Genomic DNA, 23,376 nt, shown 5'->3' on the forward strand with positions numbered 1-23,376 from the left:
TTCCCTTCCCAGATGGACAGGGGAGAGAGAATAAGATGGAAAATGACTCATAGGTTGAGATAAGGCAGTTTAATAAAGAAAAACAGAAGTTTGCACATGCACAAGCGAAGAGGAAAAAAAAAGTAGATTTATTCTCTACTTCCCATCAGCAAGTGTCCATCCACTTCCCAGAAAGCAGGGCTTTAGCAAGCATAGTGGTTGCTCTGGAAGGGAAACACCATAACTGATGAATGCCCCCTTTTCCTTCTCCTTGCCTTAGCTTTTATATCTGAGCTGATGTCATATAGTATGGAATATCCTTTTGGTCAGTTTGGGTCAGTTGGCCTAACTGTTCCCTTACCAGGATCTTGTACACTCCCAGCCCCTTGATGGGGAGGGAATGTTGGGGAGACAGTGCTGATGTTGTGCCAGCCCCGCTCAGCAGCAGTCAAAACACTGGTGCCTTATCAACTCCCTTCTAGCTACTAACGCAAATCACAACACTGAGGGAAAATGAACTCCATCTCAGGCAGATCCAATATATTTTGACTTCAAAACAAAGAATCTAGCTTGCAATTTGAGAAATAAAATTGCCAAATGGATTGATTTACAATAGTATTATAGAAGAAAAGGAACACTTATGCCTTTCAATAATGCTACTAGTTTTTTATTTCTTTTAGTGAATGCAACCTGATTTTAAGGTATGTTACATTTTTAACAGAAAAGAAAATGATAGCACATTTGTATTTTTCCCTTCATCCCAGATATATCAGTCCATATACTGGATCTGATTTGTTGTTTTCAGAACATATAACCACCTCATATTCTTTCAAGTAAATGCAGTCAACCTATATGTAGAAAAATGCTTTCATTGTTCTGGAAGATGTTAACTTTCATTATCTTGAAACAATGAGTATAGGAGTACAGAATCATAAAATGATATTTATTAAGTAGGGGAGGTCAGGTTTCTTACTCTTTATATGTGAGGAAAAGTTAGTTTGAAACTGTATTTTGATTGCACTGTCACTTCTCATTTGAAGTGACACAGCCTTCTAATATATATATATATATAAGTTTAAAATGTTGCAAAATAAAACCTGTAATTTCCTGAGTAACACAACATTTAGAATGTCCTATATATACACTTAAAAATCCATCCAAATGGAGCAGTTAATCCTGTTTATGGTTTTGTGAAAGTGTATGAGTCTAGGCTTCTGGTAAAGCTCAGGGAGGTGACGCTAAAAGGAAGCAAAATTTTATGTTGGGTTTATTTCTTCAATTTATTTTGGTCTAAGCTGAATAGACAGTACAAATAAACAGGTTAGATAAAAGATTATCCTTATTTCCCTGGGAGCCAGAAATTTGGTGGAAATTTTGTGCCGGAAAATGTTGACGTGCTATTTCAGAAATTACTATTGGTGTGTGTATGCTCACTGACATTGAAATTTCTACCTGTTGCCCATTTCTGCTATTTGTAGAATTAAACTTGACAAGAACAGCGATCTCACTAAGCAGTACCTTGGGATCGTGTGTCTCTAGTTAAATCCTGACTCCATGGTAGACCAACTAAGACCTCTGGCGTGGCTAAGTGCACCCATGCTATTAGTGCTGGGACTCTGGCACTCCAGCCCTGGGAGAGCTTGGATAGGCAGAGTCGGAAACCTCTGTATCCTGGTCTTGAAGCAGCCTATATGGAGCTCTGTCTGAAAAGCACCAGAGTAAGAATGGGAGAGAAGGGACATCAAGATCTCCAGTTCTGTAACCTGAGTACAGACAGCTCACCAGCTCTGCTGGGAGCTCTGGCTACCAGAAGATGGCTTGGGAATGGGAAAACTGAAGGCACCATACTGTTATGTCAGTGCAGTGCAGATCTGTCTGAACACCTGGGATACTGAGGCAGTCCAGGAAACTAGGAAAACTGCCTTGCCCTGTGTCAACTTCTGACAAAGCATGCAAGGCTAAGTAACGTTTTCCCATTAAATTAATTTAATCAGAAAACAGCTTATCAGCTGTAATTATTACATCAAAAAAGACCTTTTATGGAATGGAGAAGCACCGAGGTCTAGTCAACAAAGCATACGTGTTGTATTACTGAACAGTGCAGTTCTCAACATTTAGGGTAACAACTTTGAAATTCTGAAGATGTTTGAATATATAATTCTTATCTCAATAGATGGAAATTTTGAAATCAAACTGTGGTCTTGAAATTCCAGATACCTAGGACTCGGCGGTCCTGCTGTGAATACATACTTTTGTGAACAGTAGGAAAAATTTGCATCTTAAATCTGCTTTAAAAATTCCAGAACACTTACCCGCTCAGGTTTCTCAGTCAGAAATGAGGAAGAAGTTGTGTATCTCAGAACCAGTTTCTCCCAAAGACTTAGGAGCTAAGTCAGGCCACAGAAAGATATTTGATTTTACTTAGCAACCTTAAACCTAAATACTTTCATGCAACTGGCTATGCCAGCCAAAATAGGAGCTCACTGACGGGATTGATTCAGGTTGTGCAAGATTTGGGTTTAAATTCAGTTCCTTCCTGTCTTATTCGAATTTCATCACTGATTTCCTAAGTGACTTCTGATCTATGGTTTCAGTTTTTTCAGCATCTCATGGTAAAACTGATAGAATCAGCAAGGGAGTACAGCTCTCCATCTGGGTAGTGTAAGTGGTTATGGTCAAGATGGGACACCTAGATTACTGTCAGCCTAGAATAAAACACTGGCAGTAGTAAAAGTGTTTACCTGAGTAACACGATATTTAGGAATAAGGAGTGGAACTCATCTTCTGCACTTTTTAGCAATGATATAACCACTGAATACTTTGGTAAAGTTAGGGGAAGGAGAAATACCAGCAGCCTTTTGAAAAGCCTGTTCTTCAGTATTTGTCATCTAGCAACACCTATTGCATCATGTTCTGCAAGTGACATGACTATGAATCCTAACAATTTAGTAACCGGGCAGGTGTCAGGTGGTTTGGGCTATCTGCTCAGTAGTGTAAGGGATTAGGGAGTTCTAGGTGTGTCCCAAAGTACACCTAGAAGACCCAGAGTAGTTTACCTTTAGATTGACAAATGGAGGATCCACAAGTGATAATCCAGGGTATTACAGACCCATCAGTCTTACTTCAATCCCTGGGAAAGTTATGGAACGAATCCTCCTGGAGGCTATCACAAGTCAGATGAAGCACATGATTGGGAAAAAAACCCATGGATTCACCAAAGGCAAATCATGCTTGACAAATCTGACTATTGCCTGTAACAAAGTAACCTGTTCGATCAATGTGGGGTGAGCAGTGGGCATAGCCTACCTGGATTTCTCCAAGGCTTTCAATACGATTTCCCAGAGTCTCCTCCTGGAGAAACTGATGTGTTACAATCACCCTCTGTCTTTCTACAGGGTTATGAGTTTGCTTTCTGAAAACATTATATCCTTACTCTCTACTACATAAATACCTCTGTCTTTTGTGAGCTACAAACTTGTCTTGTTTCTTTAGAGGATCAAAAATGAGGCTTTTTAGCAATCCCAAATGAGTTCTAGTGTTATTTCCTTGAAAAAAAACTTGTGGATGAGAACAACAAAACCATATTGAAGACATGCTCATTTTCTGCATGTGCCCCTGGAGTCTACTGCCCAAGAACAAGGAACAGTAAAGTGTTTCTAAAAGCTTGTAGAATACTGATGTTTAATGTAATATTAATAACACAGTTACTGCCTTCTGAAAAATTAAAAATTAAAAAATGTATGTAGGGTGCTGAATGCAAGAGCAATGTGAAAATTATGTAGTTCACAATTGTTAAATTTTTGTGACAAAGAATCTAATTAAGATTTAGCCTAAAGTGAAATTCTTACAATAAAGGGAGAATTAGATTTATCATTAAACGGCAGTTTATGATCCTAAACCACAATATAGCAATCTATCTATGTACATTCAGGAAAACCTCATTATGTGAAAATTTGGTTATGCTCATGTATTTACATGTGCATTTTCAAAAAGCTGCTAACAGTTTATTGAAATTATTATTATGTGAACAGTAGTCAACTGTTTCCAGTGGATCTAAAAATTGAAAATGTTGGGAATATTTAAAATATGTCTCTACAACAGAATTCTCCAGTATTCCCAACTAAGGTGAGAAGCATGTGCAAATTGGAAAAGCATACTGAATTTAATAACAATATGGAGTGTGTATTTTGTGTTTAAGTGACAGCATTTTTAAACTGGAAAGGAGCATGACAGATTGATGGTAAGAAATTTAACATTTTTGAGTGAAAATACACACCTCTTTTTTGTCTTTCTGTTCAAGAGACTGGGTGCTGTGAGGCCACAGAATGTACTCAAGCTCTCCACAGAAGAAGGAAAGCTTGGTAAGGAAGGATCCAGACACATTTGTCCTTGATGTTTCATTAATATCTTTGAAAACAGAATGGAAAGAGTTCTCATGAAATCTGCCCTTGACCCTGAGCTGAGACAGAAGTGAGAATACTGCAGAACTGGAAATCAGAGTTTCCCAACAACCAAAAAATTATAAGGGAAAAAAGTAAATGTAATCCAATTCAAAGGAAAAAGGAAAAAAAATAAATGTAATCCAATTCAAAGAAAAAAAGGTCCAAATTCTGGACAATCAATGACAATATCAGAAACAAGAATGATAAAACAAGTAAATGATGGTGAGGAAAAGGATCTAAGGATCCTTGAAAATCTAGTCTCTCCTAGAACAGATTGGCCATGGGTTAACAGAACCACGTTACTATCAAGACAGCAAAGAAATGAGGTAGGACTCAAAGCACATTAAATAGACTCCATACATAATGTAAGCCTGCTCTGCCCAAGGTTGTCAGACCTCTGCTAGAGCTCTGTGTCTGGATGCATGTTAACTGAGAATCCAACACAGACCACCAATGACATGCTGAGATCTAACAAACCTCTACCTCTTCTCTCTGCCTCTGAGAAGGAACTGAAGGGCCTGGGGCTGTTTAATCTTGGCAAAATAAGATTCAGCAGCAAAATGTTACTAGTTTACAAGTGTTTAAAATGTCAGTTGCAAAGAATTTTTTCACAATGCCCCGTGTTGAATTAGACAAGATATTATAGCTAATAATCTAGCTGAATCAATATGAAAATTTTTCTAACTTACAAGATCAGTGAAGACTTGTATGGTTGAGAAGGGGAATATGGGGAATATTCCTCATTGTCTATTTTTAAGGACTTCCATCAGTAGTACTGTAGGCACAGCTAGTACTGTCCTGAAGTGGAAGGATGGAATCTCTTGGGGTCACTTCCAGTTCCAATTTTGCAAATATCTGAAACTGTTAGGAATAATGACTATCACACAGGCTTAGCTTAGAACACAAGCTAAAAATAATCCATCCTTGGTTCTTTGAAGCCTGGGGTGTTTTAGACTTGCATTTTTATATTTCTGTGTTTAGTCTGAAATTCTCAAGTGATTACAGATCCCCTGAAAATGGAGGGCTGCCAGGGAAAAATGTTGCATGACTTGTGAAAAATTCCTACGATCAGCCTGCACAAGGTGGAAAAGTAGTGCATACACTGTGGCTTTAGAAGGAGACTTCCTTTCACATTCAGCCAATAGATTTACTTTAAGTAATAAGCTCATTTTTCAAGGAAAGTTCTAGTTATAAGGAATGTCTGAAAAAGTAACAGAAAAATTAAATCTAATGTCTATCCCTTAAAGACATTTCTAAACACAGAAAAAAATAACTGTTTAGACTTATGCATACAAAGAGAATGATTTCACCTTGATGCATTTAGTTCCATATTAGAGATGTTTCTGTCACTTTACCTTCTGTAACTCAGATGACTAAAGTCATGGGTCCATATGCAGAGTTAATTGTGAAAAATTTCATAGAGCAATTCTGTCCAGTAGAAGAATCTCTGCATTCTCTACAAAGGAAGAGGTGCTTTCCTACAAACTAAAACTTCCAAGATTTGGAAGGTTAAAAAAATGGTGTAATCTACTCCAATATTTCAGATTTCTGCTATATGCAGTCCTCTGAATCAACAGATCCTGAAAAAAAAGAAAAGGGATTAATGCTGTGCACATGTAGTGACCCTTTTTTAACATGAAATAAGTAGATCAACTTGCAGGGAATGTGATTATCCATGGATGAATTAACTATCTAAGCAAGTCTGAATCAACATACCATCACATTTGAGACGTATGTTAAATGTTTCAGAGAGATGTGGTACATATGAAGCAATAAAAACAGTGTTATTTTGGTTTTAGGCAAGAAAATACCACTGTACTTCTGAACACAATCATGTTAATTTCTAATGAAAAACTTATTTAGACAAGAGTCCTATTTTTAGAGTACTGGCTTAATGGGGAAAGAAGCTAATGAGTTTGATAAGAGAAATTATTTTTGAGCTCTATGAGTTCATCTATCCATCTACTGAATACCTGCCTTCATTAGTTGATTCATTTTATGCATTCATTTTATCCTTACCTACTGAAAGGGCCCTCAGCATTTCACTGTCATTTAGAAATTTTGTCCTAGCATTGGCCATTCTCATACGGAGAAATTTGTTCCCAATTTATAAAGGATGAACGCTGACAAAAGCAATGAACTTAGTAGAGTACACCATCCAAGATGACAAAGACAGTCTGTATCAGAACACAATATAGTAGTATACATCTTTCCAAATTATTTTAGTTAGAATCCAAAACTTCTACAGATGAACATGAGCAAAACTGTTCCTAACAATGTGAAAGTACAGTATGTTAACAAATGCAATTGAATGTTGACCTATGCAGTGATTAATGCAAATTGGAATGAATAATTTAATATATAATGTGAGCATTTTCCTAATGCAAGAAGTGGGACTTGATGAAGTTCAAAGGAGAAGCAGATTAAAATTGGTCAAAAGTATTATTTAACATGATTAATATCTAATCAGACCTGCTCACTCTTGCAAGAAATAAAGACCAAGAAATGAGTAGAATTTTAAAACTAATTATATGTTACACTTGCTCAACTAAACATATATATATATATATGTCTGTATATGCAAATAAGCTCCCTATTGACAATATTTTGGGGAATCCCATATCCCATATCTATGCCCCAACGGGTAGTCTGTTTACAGGTGTCTGAAACTTGGGCTAACTTTTGACTAGTGGATGCCACAGACTGAAACAGGCTGAGATAGACCTCTCATGTGAATTGACGCAGCTCTTACTTCCACTTGGTGGCAGTACTTACACCTTATAATCTACACATAACTTTTGGTGTTAATAAAGTCACCTCCTTTTTATATCCTTCTCCAGCTCCATATCACAGTGATTTTTTAAAAAATAAGTTTACAGACATTACCTTTTCTAAATTGTTGCAGAAATACAGTATGATACCATCTCCTGATGGATTTGGTACCTAACATAATGACATTTTTCTTTCATTTTCTATTATTGAACATGCATGATAAATAAGGATAAAAAATGATTACTGTGAGAGTAATTGTACTGCAAATCGTATTTTAGTTTAAGACCTAACACATTCAAAATTTTATGTGGCTTGTCTTTCTTGCTTGATTCCCAAGAACATATTTCAGATTGGCATTTCAGATTGATGGCTGTTGAAAACGTGGAACAAGTTAGCAAGGCGGTATTCATATATTTTTTTCCTTAATTTCAAGGGGCTTATATGTATTTGTCATATTTGTCAATATTCTTAGTTGTCTTGTGTTTTAAATACTGAGCAAGTCCTGGGAATTAAACAGTATCATTGTTATTGAACATAAAAAGTTGTATAATTGTCAGTGCTGGTATATCAGTGTGCTCTCCTGCACGGTAGGAGGTTGCTCAGATAGATCTTTCCTTGAATAGGGAAGGTGGTTCCTATGCTTCTCAAGGTTAGTCTTCAAGTTTGAGAGAATCCTTATCACATCAGAGACTTGGTAAGTAAATTGGGATCAAGCATGATGAAACTTTGAATTCTTAGCTAAGCAATATAAAGGACTGATTGTCTGGAATTAAGTCTGGATTGAGCCACACTTAAACTCCTCTCTGAGAAGGAGTTTAGAAAGCAATAGGATCTCTTCTGAACCTCATGACTCAGCAGAAGGATCTCCCTGAGACTTTTGTCTGTCTCTCCTCTGTGCAATAGATAATCAAGTGTACCTCGCCATCGAATCCTGTTAAAAGACTGTTGCATTTGCCATTGAACTTTGTTATATCATTAAAGTTTATTATTGTGTCTCTCTTGTGAGTGAAGTGCACAACTCAATCTGCAGCAGTTGCAGATTTAGATAGATTTAAATGTTAATTTGCTGTGAATATCCATCTACCTTGTAAGTAGCAGGGAAAAAACCTTCCAAATTGTATCAACAAAAGAGGGAAAGTGGAGGTTGAGTCCACAATTTGAGATGAAAGTCCATGAGATATAAGAAATCATCAGAAAATATGTCCCCCACACTTGTTGGCAATGCAGTTACTTGCATCAGGTTGCAAGCTGTGGTTTCTACACACTCCCACCTTCAGATCCACAGCCTGATGCAGTACCACTCATTCAAGCATGTTCCATGCTTCTCTATAGTATAGGCCAATTTCTGCTTAGTTTTCCACTGAAGAGGTTTAGCGAGTGACCCACTTTATGATATTCCACTGTAAGAATTCCTTTGTGTATATCTTCTTCAATATGTCCCAGATGGTTTAGTATAAGAACATGGTAGAAGGCGATGGGAGCAGATGTGACCTAGAAAACTTCCAAATCAAGTAAATGGATAAATACATTTGCTTGTGTTATTTATTTATTCTCTTGTTGACTTAGAAAAGCTAATCAAAATAGCAGTAGTTGCAAGTATTGCTTTGTGGCTAATGGAATTGGTAAAAGATTCTCTGGAAAAGGAAAATGCTGCTTAGGAAAGAACATACATTTCAGAATACTTCAGCATCTTCTCCTTTAGTGTCTTATTGCTCAGACATTGAATATCTGCACCCTTCAGAGATGTAGGCAAAGAAAATCTCATGATTAATGTGAATGCCTTTGCTACTACTGGCGTTTTCCATTATCTGATATCAAAAGTCATTTCCATGCTCAGTCTACTGTGTTACTTAGCCTCTGCCTTCCTCATGAGTACACTGGAGACTTTACACTGACCCAGATGGGAGCAACTAGATCTCTTATGACAAACATTTAAAAAAATTGTGTTTTACTGCCTGAACAGTACAACTGTGTGTCATTAGAACGTGGACAGGTGCATGTTCTATAGGCAAAGTGAGTTACCCACCAAACATCAGCGGTCTAAGGGCTGTCCACTGCTAACCATTGTGTCTGATTTATAGCTACCTGCACTGTGCAGTAAAAGAAGTGGCTTGCCTCCCAGAAGTACAGAGAAAAGGGTCCATTAGCCTAGTGTCTGAATTTTCAGACAGTTGCATTTAAAGAAATCCACTATCCACTTTCATGACAATTAATATTCAATACATTTTTTTTTCTTTTTTTGACAGCACGGACATTTTCTGGGAAATACACCAAGCTCTTTCTGACCTGTGTGTTGTGGGTTGTTGTGAAAAAAGCCTGGCATTCCTTAAATTACTTATTTTTTTTTTAATTCAATGACTGAAATTACTAGTTTTAAATAAGGTCTTTGTCTTTGCATAGTGTGATTTTTTAAAAAAATCAATAGAACATCTAGTGGCACTGCAATGTTTTAACAGCAAATACTGTGAATAAATCTTTAACACAGCGAAAATCTGCTGTATTGGTGACAGTTTTAATTCCATGATTAGATTGCTAGGAACATTAGCTGTTGGAGAAACTCAGTTTTGACTCCAACAGTTTAGTGGTAAATGTGTCTTAACAGTGAGAGGCAAACTGAAATACTTTCTCAGAAAAACAAATGTCTTGAAGCATGACTCACAAGAGCACAAGTGGGAGTTAGAACTTTTAACCTTTGTAGTGCTGCTGTGACTCCAAAAGGGCAGCTGAAAGCTCTTTGGTGAAAATTATTTTGGACATCTTGATAGAGTTTTTATAATGGTTTAAAGTAATTTAAAATGGCTGTGTTGCTGTTGCACACAGCATAAGGGGAAGAAAAAGATGTGATTTTGGCAGTTGCCCGATTTGGAGAATAAAAGCCATTGCAGTACCCTTTCGTTTTGAGCTAATGCTGAACAGAAGACCTCATTGATCAGTTTGACTCATGTTGTCTTTACATTCTTTGCTGCAAAGAAGTGTACACCTGGCTTTATAACACTTGATAAGCTTTATTTTTATCACCCTAGGATATCACCCTGTCCTGTCCAACTTGACAACATGTTTTAGTGGGATATTTCTGAGACTTAAGGGAAGGAAGTACATTACAGCTTTCATAAAAAACTGTCTGGCAAGTTCCCACCCATATCCAAACTTTCTGTGTATCCTGCTATAAGAAATAGATTCATGCAAGAAACTTTAATTATCAATCCAAGATTTAAGAATTTGTAGATTGTTTTTCTTTTTAAGATTACTAGTAGGCATAGGTAAATACTGAAAGATAAGTATCCTATTTTCTCTTTATTTCTCCCTGAATTATGCCTCAACTCAAGATATACAAAGCTAAAAAAATTGTCCAATACAGAGGAGGCAGTGTGTCATCGCTGCAAGCAATATAGAATAGATTCTGGAAAAAGAGTGACAATCAAAGTTTTGACCAGACTCTTAGGGATCAGGAGTAAAATAAAGAGTCTCAAATGACATGCTTCACATGCTTCTACATATATTACATGATGAAAACATTTTAAGATCTGGAGAAATCAGTTTCCACTTTTATTTCCTTGCTTAAGGCTAAGCCATGTTGTGCTCTTTGTAGTTAAGGGATGGAGGCAGGCTTTTTTTCAATGAGCTGGGACTTTTGAGAGGTGTCTGTTGTCTTCACAACACCTTGATGCCATCAGGAATACTCTATGGTATGTGGATTCTTGAGCTATGTGGCTCTCTAGTTCTGCCTATAACACCATTGAAGCCACTGCTAATAAGCAGGACTGAGAATGCACCCTTATTTCACTTTTATATCATCAGTAACAGGACAATCTGAGGCACACAGATTCAAGAAAGAAATCTATTGTGTAGTTTCGGTTTGTGACAACATTCAAGGACTGAGAACAAATTCTTTGCATTCCACTGAATGTCTCAAGACTTGCTCAGAAAAACAGAACTTCATTCTTTTACTAAGCTTGCAAGAAGGCTTAAGTAATATAGATTGGCAGATAATTCTGCTAAATATAAAGATCTATGAATGCGTGATTTACAGGCATCACCTGGTTATTTTGTTGACCTGTAAAACCATATACAGTGATGAAATAGGTGTGTACCATTGCAGCGTTCACAGAATTTCTACTTCAAATGCTACCACTAAATAACACTGATCAACAGTCCACAACAAATTCATCAGCTGCATTTAAGAACTTAAAAGTAACAATTATAATATGCTGAAGTAAGAGAACAAGAGAAATCAGAGGTACCACATCGCCACTTGATCGTAGAAGTGACTGTGGTCAAATTAAAGAGGAAAAAAACCCTTTGATGACCCCTGGTAATTTGACTTAGAAAAAAGCCCTCGCCTGACCCTAAGTCTGCAGAGTGGCTTAATTCTGAAAATCACAACAGGGGACATACATCGACTGAATGAATGCAAAGCGTTTGCAACATTGGCAAACTCCCTCTACGCTGCATAGCTGTGGTCAGTCTCCAGAGCTTCTGAGAGAGAGAAAACTAATCTACAGAAAATGACCTATGCACTAAAGGCAGAGAAGAGTAAATCCTGTCTAGCCATTGAAGAAGAGTAGCATTAACCTTGAAACATGGGATATAATATAAAACATAGGACAGATAAAACACCTTTTTTCAGTCCTGCTTGGCTGCATTAGCACTACTGAAATCCAAGGTTTCAGTGTGTCTGTCACTAACCATGTACACACAGCATCATTGTGACAGAACTCCTCCCAAAAGCTGTCTGTTCTGCACTGATGTTGTTCTCTCACGATGGATTGCTCTGAGTAGACAATGGCTTGAGCCCCAGGTACCAAACAGTTACCTTAGAGAAGTGATGGTGGGCTGGGAAGAGCACCCTGAAGATTCCGGAAAATGTTTCCACCTCTACAGCTCCCTGGACATGGTAACACCCAGGGGTCTGCTACTCTCACAGGTAGTTAAAACAAGGATTGAGTGCACAGCAATATAAATCAAGTTCCCTTGCCAGGAGTAGTCCATAACTGGAAATCTGTGGATGTCTCTTTGTAGCTGATGTGGCTCAAGCACAGGATTAAAATTTCTCCCCCAAAATGAGGTAGATATAATAATGTGCTAATTTTTTGATCAAAGGTTTAAGAAGAGAAATAAATAATAGATATATAAATTAAATGGCAGAGGGCTCTGAACAGCTATAACTTTTGAAGAAGGTGTATTACTGTGTTGCTAATGCCCATTTCCTCCCCGCCCCAAATTGTATTGGCATTTTTTCTGAAACAATCAATCTTATAAATGACTGAACTCTCTAGTTACTCGTTATTTTCACTCTGTTCACTTCTGATTGAATGTCGTAGGCACAGATCCATAGTGAACTTCAGTGCAGTCTTTCTTACGTACCTCCTTCAGCATCATGTTTGAATCCCAGCACTATGATCTGAGCTGAGCCATAGAGCCCGACTGCTCTTACGGTGAACATTAGGCTACAGTCTTCTTTTGCCAGCCAAGATAATTCAACCAGTCCAGCTGGGTTTAGCACCTGTTATCCATTTTCCTCCAGGAACTGAACACTGGCCTGATTAGACTCGCTTGAAAAGGCAGCATTGTCAAAACACCAGCCGTGTCAGTTGCCATCAGAAAGATTGCCTCAGGGTAAAATGGTTTAATGCAACAAATACCCCTAACCACGCATCTAGCCATGTGTTTCCCTACATTAGCTCAACATTTTATTTTATATGCTTCAGTTTATTTCCACTTCAGGCTGGAGAATTAGGCCTACTTGCTGCTATCCCAGTATGTGCGCTGGTTGTGTATCAGACACTGCTGACAGCATGCTTGCATGTTACTTTTTTCCTTCCTGAGGCTAGCACACTTAATACTAAACAGTGCATCATAAAAACACATACAATAACTACAGCTCTCCATGGATGAATTCCAGCTGGTTATTTTTGTTGGTTTTCTTATGGTTTAGTATTAAGTCTGGGTTTGCTCCCAGATGTAGATGGAACAGCCAGTTGCTTTCGGCAACAAGTTATTGGCAGAAAGGAGAGATGGGAGAGAGATCAGTAAAAACACTACAGTCAAAGTTCCCTCTAGTCGGTGCCACCAATGCCAGCTGGTGAACTGCACTACTCTGAATTTTGACACTCCAAATGTCCTGAACAGTGGTCCAGCCACTGTCTTAACTCTTTTGAAGTAATTTATTACACTCGTCTTAACTTTATTTCTGTTTTATTTCTGGACATTTTTTTCCTTTCCAGTCTCCTTTAACTCTGTTGCATATATTTCTAACATGAAGCACTAAACAGAGGTATGCCTCATTACAGGAACTTCCAACCTTTCTTGTGGCATCTAGAGGCTGAGGAAGTGGCTGGAAACAAACTATATATATGATATATATATGCATATATATATATATATATATGTCTGTGTATGTGTGTTATATATATGTTAACTATAATTATGCCCTAGCAGCATGATGTCCTGCAAGCTTAATCTGAAACATATTTATCTGGAATGGGGATTTTTTTATTAGAGAGAAAAATGCCATTAACTGAATGACAGTTTAATTGCTTTCTGAAGCATTTTCATTAAAATTCTCCACTCTAAATGTCAGTTAAGCAGAACTCTCTTCAGCCAGTGAAATCTGAAATGAGCTCACTTCTAAGTCATCATGTTACGGTTTAATTCAAATACACATTGAAGCCCTGATCCAGCAAAGTATTTAAGCATATGTTGAAGTCAATTGGATTACCCATACATTAAAATTTAAACATATGTTTAAATACTCTGGTGCACCAGATTACCCTATGTTTTGTTCTCTCTCCTGTTGGCCAAAACTTTGCCTTTATCACTCTACTTTCATTTCCAATCCCTTCCTATTTCGTCTCACTGGAGATTAGTAGCTTTCAATTAACTCTGGAATTTTCTCTAGGTAGAGAGGGTAGGTACATTTATTTCAACATATCAAAACCTTCACCTTTTCTGTGGGCCTTGCTGCTGTGTGTCTGACATTAGTGTTCATTGAGCTAGTGTTACCTGGCTCCTCATCACAAATCATGTTTGTGATTCTGTGATTCTGTGATTCTGTGTTGTATTATAAGCACCCTCCCTGCCTGTGCTCGTGCTGCTGCATGCACTTGCAGCAGCTCATCTCCACACTGCCACCCCTGCTCTCTCTTTTTGAGGGCAGCTTTCAGCACTGCACTTGCTGCCCTTAGTTGTTGTTCTGCTGTCTTTTCTGTTCCTTGCTGGTACATTTCTTTTTGATGAAGAAGAAAAGGTTTTATGTATTTAAGGGTCAGATCCCACGTGAGAAGTGAGAGCTACTCCCATGCTAACTGGATACCCATGGTGAGGCATTTTTGTTAGTAAACAAACTGCATGAAGGCTTTTATAAACTTATATGTCTTGCCCTAGGATTCTCCAAGTCACTGCCATTCTATGAATGCCCTATTGCTTCATATGTTCATTTGCTCATCATGTTTTTGAATATTTCCATCTTCCATTTTTTTCACAAGACACACAGACTTTTTGTTACAAGATATCAAAATCAGGCAAAAGAGTAAAGCATGGAAACAAAGCTTTTAGAAATTCTGGGAGATTATTTCTGAGGTCCTCAGATTTATTTCTGTGTGTACTTAGAAAAAATAGTTTTTATGTGTGTCTTGAGAAACAAATTTTATTAATTTGATGAACCACCCCAGTAAATAAATTAAATTTACATCACAAAGCCAGAAAATATAAAGTTTGATAAGACACATTAGGCCTGCAGTGAAAAACTGGCCTATAGAATATTTATGAAAAAATATCCAGTGACTCCAACCCAGGTGAAAAGCTTCCACAGTTGCCTTTGGGATGTAACCTCATCAACTTAATACATGGTACTGATGTGATGAAGCAGGGCAGAGGCAGTACAGCGTGGAGAATCATGAGGTTGCCACTTTGGTGGCTAGGTACCTACTGTAGGTTATTTATGGTATCTGAAACATGGGAATTGTCTGCCAGAAGGAAACATTGAATACCAAAAAAAAGGAAAAACAATGTCTCTCTTCAAATTGAGCTGCTGGAGTTTGTGACCGATACACTACTTTTGAAAAAGGAGTTATGCTAAATGAAAGAGTTGCATTTCACACTGTTTTGAGGACAGCCAGGCAAGGGAAATGCCATCACAGCTGTATTAAAGTTGTCTTCAGTTTACATTGCCTTCAGCACAGGACATCAGCCTGGGAAAGTCCAATATCAATTCTGTCATAAGTTTTTGCTTGATTAAAAAGCTGTGTTTTGTAAAGGGGGGGAGGGGAAAGGAACAATTCCAAGAGTGACATTTCTCACAGTTGAGTTCAAGGACTAAATCCGGGTTTCTACATCAGAACAGGTTGTTTAGGTTTCCAGCACAGTCAACAGAATTTTTGTTTGTATAATCAGTGGAGTTTAGGGTATGATTCATGTGACAAAACATAGGTGTCTTCTTTAAGCTGAGATAAACTATATCTGTGTTGGGTGGAAATTCTGGGAAACCTGAGAGTGAGTGGCTCCAATGTAAACACCTGTGTTACAAACACTCACATCCAGTCAGGTTTTGACCATCACAGTTGACATGGATAGAATGCAGAAGATTTCGAGAGAGAATACTGTGTAACTGTGTAATATGTTGTCAAATACTGGTAGGGAAAACCAAAGAAAGAGACAGATAAGAAAACATACTGTTTTGCCAGTGATTCTAAGGTGACAAAGATCCATCGCAGACTGAAGGTGTGAGTGAGGATGTGGAGAAAGATTCCTTGGCTAAGAACAGAGTCAATTTAAAGCTAAAAAAAAGAAATAGACAGAAACAAATGAGAAAGTTACAAGAAAGCAGTGTGTCTGTTTTATTCTAATTATATTCAACAGACAACATCACTGTCAATAACTGAGGGATCAGGAAAAAGGTGGAGCAAAGCACTGATGATGGTAGACAAAAAAGTGAGGTCCCTCAGGGGTCCATATTGTCACCACTGCTATTTTGTATCTTCATAAATGGCAGATCTAGGGATCGAGTGTACACTCATCAAGTTTGCAGATGATACCAAGCTGAGTGGTGTGGTTGACACACCTGGGATGCCATCCAGAGGAACCTGGACAAGCTTAAGAAGTGGACCCATGGGAACCACATGAATTTTAACAAGACTAAGTGCAAGGTGCTATACCTGAGTTGGGGTAAGCCCCTCTATCAATGCAGGCTGAGAGGTGAGGAGATGGACTTGGTGGTACTGATGGATGAGAGTCTGGACATGAGCCAGCAACGTGCATTCACAGCCCAGAAAGCCAAATATGTCCTGGGTTGCATCCAAAGCAGCATGACCAGCAGGTTGAGGGAGGTGATTCTGCCCCTCTACTCCACTCTCATGAGACCCCACCTCGAGTACTGCATCCAGGTTTGGATTCCCCAGCATAGGAATGACATTGACCTGTTGGAGCGAGTCCAGAGGGCCACAAAGACAGAATGATGGATAAAATCCCCTATGAAGAAAAGCTGAGAGAATTGGGATTGTTCAGCCTGAAGAGGAGAAGGCTTTGGGATCACTTAGTTGCAACCTTCCAGTATCTGAAGGGAACCTACAGGAAAGGTGGAGAGAAACTTTTTTAAAGGGTATTTAGTGACAAGACAGGGAAAATGGCTTCAAATTGAAAGAGATTAGGTTTAGATTAGATATTAGGGAGAAATTCTTTACAGTGAGGGTGGCGAGTCACTGGAACAGGTTGCCCAGAGACGTTCTGGATGTCCCATCTTTGGAAATGTGCAAGGATAGGTTGGATGGAGCTCTGAGTAACCTGGCTATTGAAAGGTGTCCCTGCCAATGCTAGAGGAGCTGGAAGTAGATGGTCTTTAAGGTTCCTATGTTTCTGTGATTCTATGAAAGGTCCTGGAATGCATGAACAGAAGAATTCTGGCTTAGGGAAGAAGGATTACAAAGGGAAGAGCAGACACGGCCAGAAAGGCAGCTGACATGAATACCACAGGAGGTGGATCTTTTGGAGATAAGGAACTTTTATTCTCCATCATCCTACTCTGCTTCTTTGTGCTTAATGCATACTCTTATTTTGGCTTCCCCATGAGGGACGGTACCTTTTCTTTCACACACTGCAAATGAAGTCTTTTATGACTGTGCCATTCAGTATCTTCCATTCATTTGGTAGAGGAAAATATCACAAAAGATGTATGGAATATTGTCGATGTTTGAACTAAACATATTTGATTAGTTTGGGAGTGCTGTTCCATGAAGACAAGATTTTGTCTCAACATGCTCATTTGCATAGGATAAAAAGGTTGCTATTAGACAGACCTTCTAATTTTGAGAAACGGAATGAGCTCCTCGGAGTGGTACTTCTAGTTTTCTACCACTACAAAATTAAATTGCATTTGAACTTCAAAGAGCTAGAAAGAAGAGAGATGTGGTACAATGCCGTCTTTATGTAGAAGTATGACTCATAAGTTTGATTAGCTCAAAGACTCTTCTAGTTGTATTTGGCAGAAACACGTTTTAAAAGTTGCGAATCAGAGGCATTCAAAAACTGCCAGACCTTTCCCTTGCTTTCAAGGTGTTTCCACTGGGGAAACAGGATGAAAGAGAAGGATCTGATTCAGGTCTATCTAGTCTCTTCATGTCTCCCCTTGGCAATTTCTTTGCATTAGAGGGATCTCTGCGTAACAGGCTACATCAACCTTCTATCTGCAATGTGTTGTTATGGCTGTAAGCAGCGGGAGAAACAACAAGAGATATGACCTTCTAAGATTCCTTGCTAGACTGGAATATAATGTTTGCTACTATCTGCCTAATGTACTGAAACGATTCTCCACATTGTAAAGAAGCAAGTATGCCCTTTGCAAATTAATTCTACTTTGGGTTTTTTCATCCATGCAAGAGAAAAAATATCAAATTTGTAATTAGTGAGATGAACACCATTAAATTTTGCCTAGGGTTATAATTTTATGGCAGGATTCAGACTAGCATTTTTGCTCTTTCCTTCTGAGTTCAACATGACCATATAAAAGGATAATTGTCTGGGGGGCAAAAATGTCCTTTCAAGGAGCAAAATGAACAGTCATTCATTTCTATTCTATAAATCAACTTTCATGGGAAAATAATGTTGATCTGTTCAGCATAACAGCTGGCGGTTCACCATGTCCAGAATGAAACACTTTTCATATTGAACACTTTGAAACACTTTTTTCCTGACTGTCTTTGTCATGTTTGATTCTCATGCAGTGGAAGCTGTTTGGTGTGAAACCAAGTCATTTCAGTGCTAGAACAAGAAGCGGTAAGAATCTCCAGCTCTATGATAATTGGTTTCACATTAGTGAGGAAAGAGCAGTCTGCAGTTTAAGCTCAAGCAACTTCAGTCCGAAAGTATGATTTTGACCAGCATTTTCTAATTGACGTTGGTTTGATTTGTTGGGGTTTTTTATGCTTTTGTTTGTTTGTTTTCAGTACAGCATATTATTATTATTATTACTATTATTATTATTATTATTACTATTATTATTATTATTATTATCTAGCTTGACATATCTGAATTTCAGAAAATGGAATCTTTCTGGCATTAAGGATAAGTGGTCCAAATAATATCAAAAAACATTATCAGTCACTTTTTAAAATCCTCTTGCTTTCATATGTTTAAAAAACCCTGTATAGTGTCTGATATTTCCAGGTATACTTAGCTAAATTTTAGAAAATCATGGCATTTCCGAACAACTTAGGGGAGTGAATAGACTTACACCAGAAAATTTGTTCTAAAGAAGTTAATTTAACAAATAAAGGCAAAGCCATGCCACTCTCATTTTTAAAATGAAGATAACAGAAAAAAAGTGTTTTCTAGTTAGTCCATAATAGAAAAGTCTTTCACATTCTACGTCTTTATTGAGGGTTGTTACTGTTTCTAAGTTAGGACACGCTACAGAACAGTTTATTCTTGATTCTGTGTCTGTAATGAAAAGATATTCTTATTTCTTAAATACCATTTAACTTTACCTTATTCTAGATATCTTGAAGACAGCAGGTAAAATTTCTAAAAAGAAATGCTCTCTAGACTTTAAGATATGACTGATTGTATTCAAGCAAGTCATTCTTTATTTGTGTGAAGCACTGCTATGCTGTAATTGTGCCTCTGTTATAAGAAATATTTCTCCCTACATATTAGGTAAAATAAGACATGAATTTTTTTTAAATGTTGGATGTATCGACTAAGTAAATTGATATGACAGTTGACATTTTCTATCTGACAGTAGAATTAAATATATATATTTATATATGTATTTATTTATTTTAAGTCCAAGGAGGCTACACTTTAGAGAAGGAAATGTATGAAGACAAATGAGGTGTGTTTTCTTGAATCACATGCAGCTTTCTGTGGCATGCTGTGGATTGCAACTACAGGGAATATAGTTTTAGATCCAGTTCAAGCTATCTATAGCATTTATTATGCCCATATGTAAACACTCAAAAAGAGAACTGACAAGATTCAGGGAAAGCTGCCAAGTTATATAAGACTTAAAATATCAAACTGCTGATATACTCTACAATTAAGGTTCAGATTGTCCCTGGCAATTAAATTTGTGCAATGGAAGGACTTGGGGGAGTGAAAAAATACAAATGTTCACATACGTGACCTCCATGCAGGGACAAGACAAACGGTAGTCTCAACAGATGCTCCGTCTTGAAGGTTTTCTCTGACATTCCTGATATCTGAAAGGAAAAGAGAAGGGATAGGACATGATGTTACTTTCCCTGCACTTACTCTCTACCAATGTACTTGTTGACAAAATGGACTAGATAAATGAGAGGAACTTGCTTAGCTTGTTTCCATTGTGCAAAATGTCTTTATATCAAATCAGAAGGCTTTTTATATTCTAATGTGTATGCATTTTCTTACCATCTCCATCTTTTTTCCATAGAATAATTTTCTTGAGCTCTGTTCCCAGGTGTGACTTTCTCTACATGTAAGTGCTTCCTGTAGGCTCATAGAGAAGCTCATTGTCTTCCCCAAAACATGGCAAATAGCCACTTTGCTGCCTTGCCAATATGAACCTTCCCTATCATATATGACATACTTTCCAAGACAGACACGATTTTTTTTCCCCAATCTATAAATACCTAGAACATACTGGGTGCATCCTAACTTCAATAAACCCTATAATAATTATTTATCTCTATAGTAAAGAGAATGGGTTTGGGAGCTCATGAATGCAAGATGGAAAAAATCTACTGCTAGTTCCCTTTCTTCACAGGGATTTAGATACTGATCTTTGTTGTCAATGCTGAATAGTATAGCAAGGTGACTATTCTCCATGTGACCGTATCTGAAACCATTTTTAATTTTATACATTAAAATTAGCACCTTGCACTTCAGAATCTATCCCAATGGATGCCATGCTTTCAATGAAAATTTGTAGATCTACTATCTTCTCTTTTAAATCCCACCTCAGTCATGACAACAGTAGTGTCTGGCAGAAATTAAAGAACAGGTAAGCTAAAAGAAATTATTTTCTACTGAACGTTATGATTTAGTTTACCCTGCACTCCAACCCTTGAGACAACTCTGTATCTGCTTCATCTACCCCAGCAATCTATTTCATATGTCTTTCTTGAACACACAAGGAAATGTTAAACAACAGTATTTTTCTTTAATGTGTTATATTTCAACACTGTTTGTTCTAATAGGATTCAAGCAGCTGACTTTCTGAAACATATTGCTCGAAGTTGTGGGGTGTTTTTCTGATTGATTTTAATTCACAATCAAGGCACCATGTTCTCAGAAGATATCTGCAGTCAATGCTCTATTGCTAGGGGATTAGTAGCTCTTTATCATGCTGGATTATAGGAAACATTGTGGAATCAGCTGCAACTTGAGACCCTGGAGTCAGTCTCATCATTCCTTCTGCTCCATTGTATAGTTGCCTGGTTGCAATGCTATTTTCAAATTTTTGTGTTTCAGAAACATCTTCAAACTGTTGTCACATTGGATGCAGGAAGCACCGCTAGCACTAGTATCCCAGTGATAACTACTAGGAAAAGAAAATTTCAGATGTTTTGGCAATTCTTCTAGTTACGTGCTTTTGAAACAAATTTAAGTTCTGTACTGTTATAGCTGCACATAGAGACAGAAGAAAAGGGTGTACTGGGCATCTCCATCTACTTCCTCTTCAAATTCCTTTCTCTGCTTTTGGGATCGAGGGAGTGCTGCATGCTTGGAATGACCAGAGAGAGCTAGAGGTCTTTAAGCTGTTTATTTCAGGAACCAGTTATTGAACTCAGTTTTTTAATTGCAGAGTTAGCATTGATCAAACACGTTTCCCTCTGTATTCAGAAGTGTGTGAACATCATTACTTGAGAGGTAATGATCAATAGCTGATCACCTAGATGGTGAAAAATTAACAACCTCTCAGATATCTGCATCTACAGTGTATGGTATGTGGCATTGAGCTAGCAAAAGTCTAAAAGGCTTACTACACAGGGATGGATAATTCTGCCATTCCCTCTAGTATCTTAGTATTTACCAAACACATCCCCCCATAGCTGTTACCATGTACAAAGACTTCCTTGTTTCATATTCTGAGGATAACAGTAATGTAAAGTGTCTTACGTAATGACTGTGACATTCCTGTCCCTGTGGCTTCATGGCAAATGCAAAGCTACTCCTCTGGAAGCGTGTGCAGTGTATTGAGGAGAGCTTGACCTTACAAGATAATTTCATCTTGCTCATAGGATGCTTTTGCATGTGCAGGCATTCACTGTGGTGATGTATTAGGGAAATTTTTATTTAAGGTTCTCAGAGTATGCATGTGTTGGAAACATGACTGAGAGGTCAGTGGTTGCCTTTAAAGTTTTTCTCATGGCTTCACTGTCATGTGTCCCAGGAAATACACTTCTTACTGTTACAGAGCAATTTAAATTTGGTAGTAGAATGGCTAAGGCTTAGTAGGAGAGTAGGCCTAGAAAGCAACACTCCAAAGTAGTAAGTTAGCAACCTTGTTTGTGAGCATGAAATGTACTGAAGAAGTGGAAACAATAATCAAAGGATTTAGTCAAGCATGTATATAATGATTTGTTACCTTGGATGTGGTAAGGGTCTGTTAAACAGTTTCTAGGGGTAAGACAACTTAAGCAGATTTATGATTAGAGTAAATGATTATCAATTGTTATCAGTATGAAGTATGAGCTTGTTTGTAACTGAATGAAACTGTTTTGCTGTGGAAACTGCACGTAAACTTGTTTGTGTATATAAGCTGAATTGAGAATGAGGGTCTTCGGAATCCTGACTTGGGACGCTAGTCCTCAGGTTCCCGGGGCCCCGAATAAAGCACCGCATAAACCGGCACTCGGTTTGTGTCTTTGTTTACGGGCAACATTACTGTGCTAGAAATGTATAGGTACGGACATCTCAATGGCAAGAGGTAAGAAGAGATCAAACTTGCTGTGTCTTGTGAGGCAAGATAATTCAGGATTTCTTGATGAGTCTGCACATAAACACATAGGCAGGAACAAACTCAGACTCTATGAGTTTGCTATCAAGATGGAGTTCCAAGGGCACCATAGAATCATTTAGGTTGGAAAAGAGCTTTAAGATTATTGCATGTACTTCATGCACTAACATTTAAGCAGGATGGAGTTACACTATCAGGATCAAAATGAAACATCAGAGAACAAGCAATCATCGATTTGGACTGGGAGTACTGTGAGAGTAGTTTTGAAATATTGTTCAAAATAGAATCATTGAATGGTTTGAGTTGGAAGGGACCTTAAAAATCATCTAGTTCCAAACTCTCTGCCCAGGGCAGGGACACCTTCCGATACACAAGGCTGCTCAAAGCCCATCCAACCTTGCACACCTCCAGGGATGGGCATCCACAACTTCTCTCGGCAACCTGTTGCAGTGATTCACTATCCTCTCAATAAAGAATCTCTTACTGATAGCTAATCTAAACCTACCCTCCCTCAGCTTAAAGCCATTCCCACTTGTCCTATAACTACATGCCTACAAAAAGTCCCTCTTCATCTTTCAAAAGATCTTACTCTAAGAAACTCCTAGTGCTCATTGCCCAGCCAACCTGTCCAAATATTTTTCTGTTCACACAGTGAGAAAATTTTCTCAGTATATAACCTGTACGTCCTTTACTGGTTTTTCTAGTCTGGTGTTTCTACTGTTTCTACTCTCAGCAAACATCATCCTGTTTTGCTAC

General features: G+C 37.9%; 1 long non-coding RNA gene across 1 annotated transcript; it reads left to right on the top strand.

Moving 5' to 3' along the window:
* Positions 1–2,642: 2,642 nt before the first annotated feature.
* LOC113960613 lies at positions 2,643–22,509 on the top strand. The gene is made up of 3 exons (XR_003532639.1): positions 2,643–2,653; positions 8,784–8,789; positions 22,078–22,509. It is a non-coding gene; the product is annotated as an uncharacterized LOC113960613 (long non-coding RNA).
* The last annotated feature ends 867 nt before the right edge of the window (positions 22,510–23,376 follow it).

This window comes from Neopelma chrysocephalum, unplaced genomic scaffold (assembly GCF_003984885.1).
Source record: "Neopelma chrysocephalum unplaced genomic scaffold, ASM398488v2 Primary Assembly neopelma1_22, whole genome shotgun sequence".
NCBI classification, from domain to species: domain Eukaryota; kingdom Metazoa; phylum Chordata; class Aves; order Passeriformes; family Pipridae; genus Neopelma; species Neopelma chrysocephalum.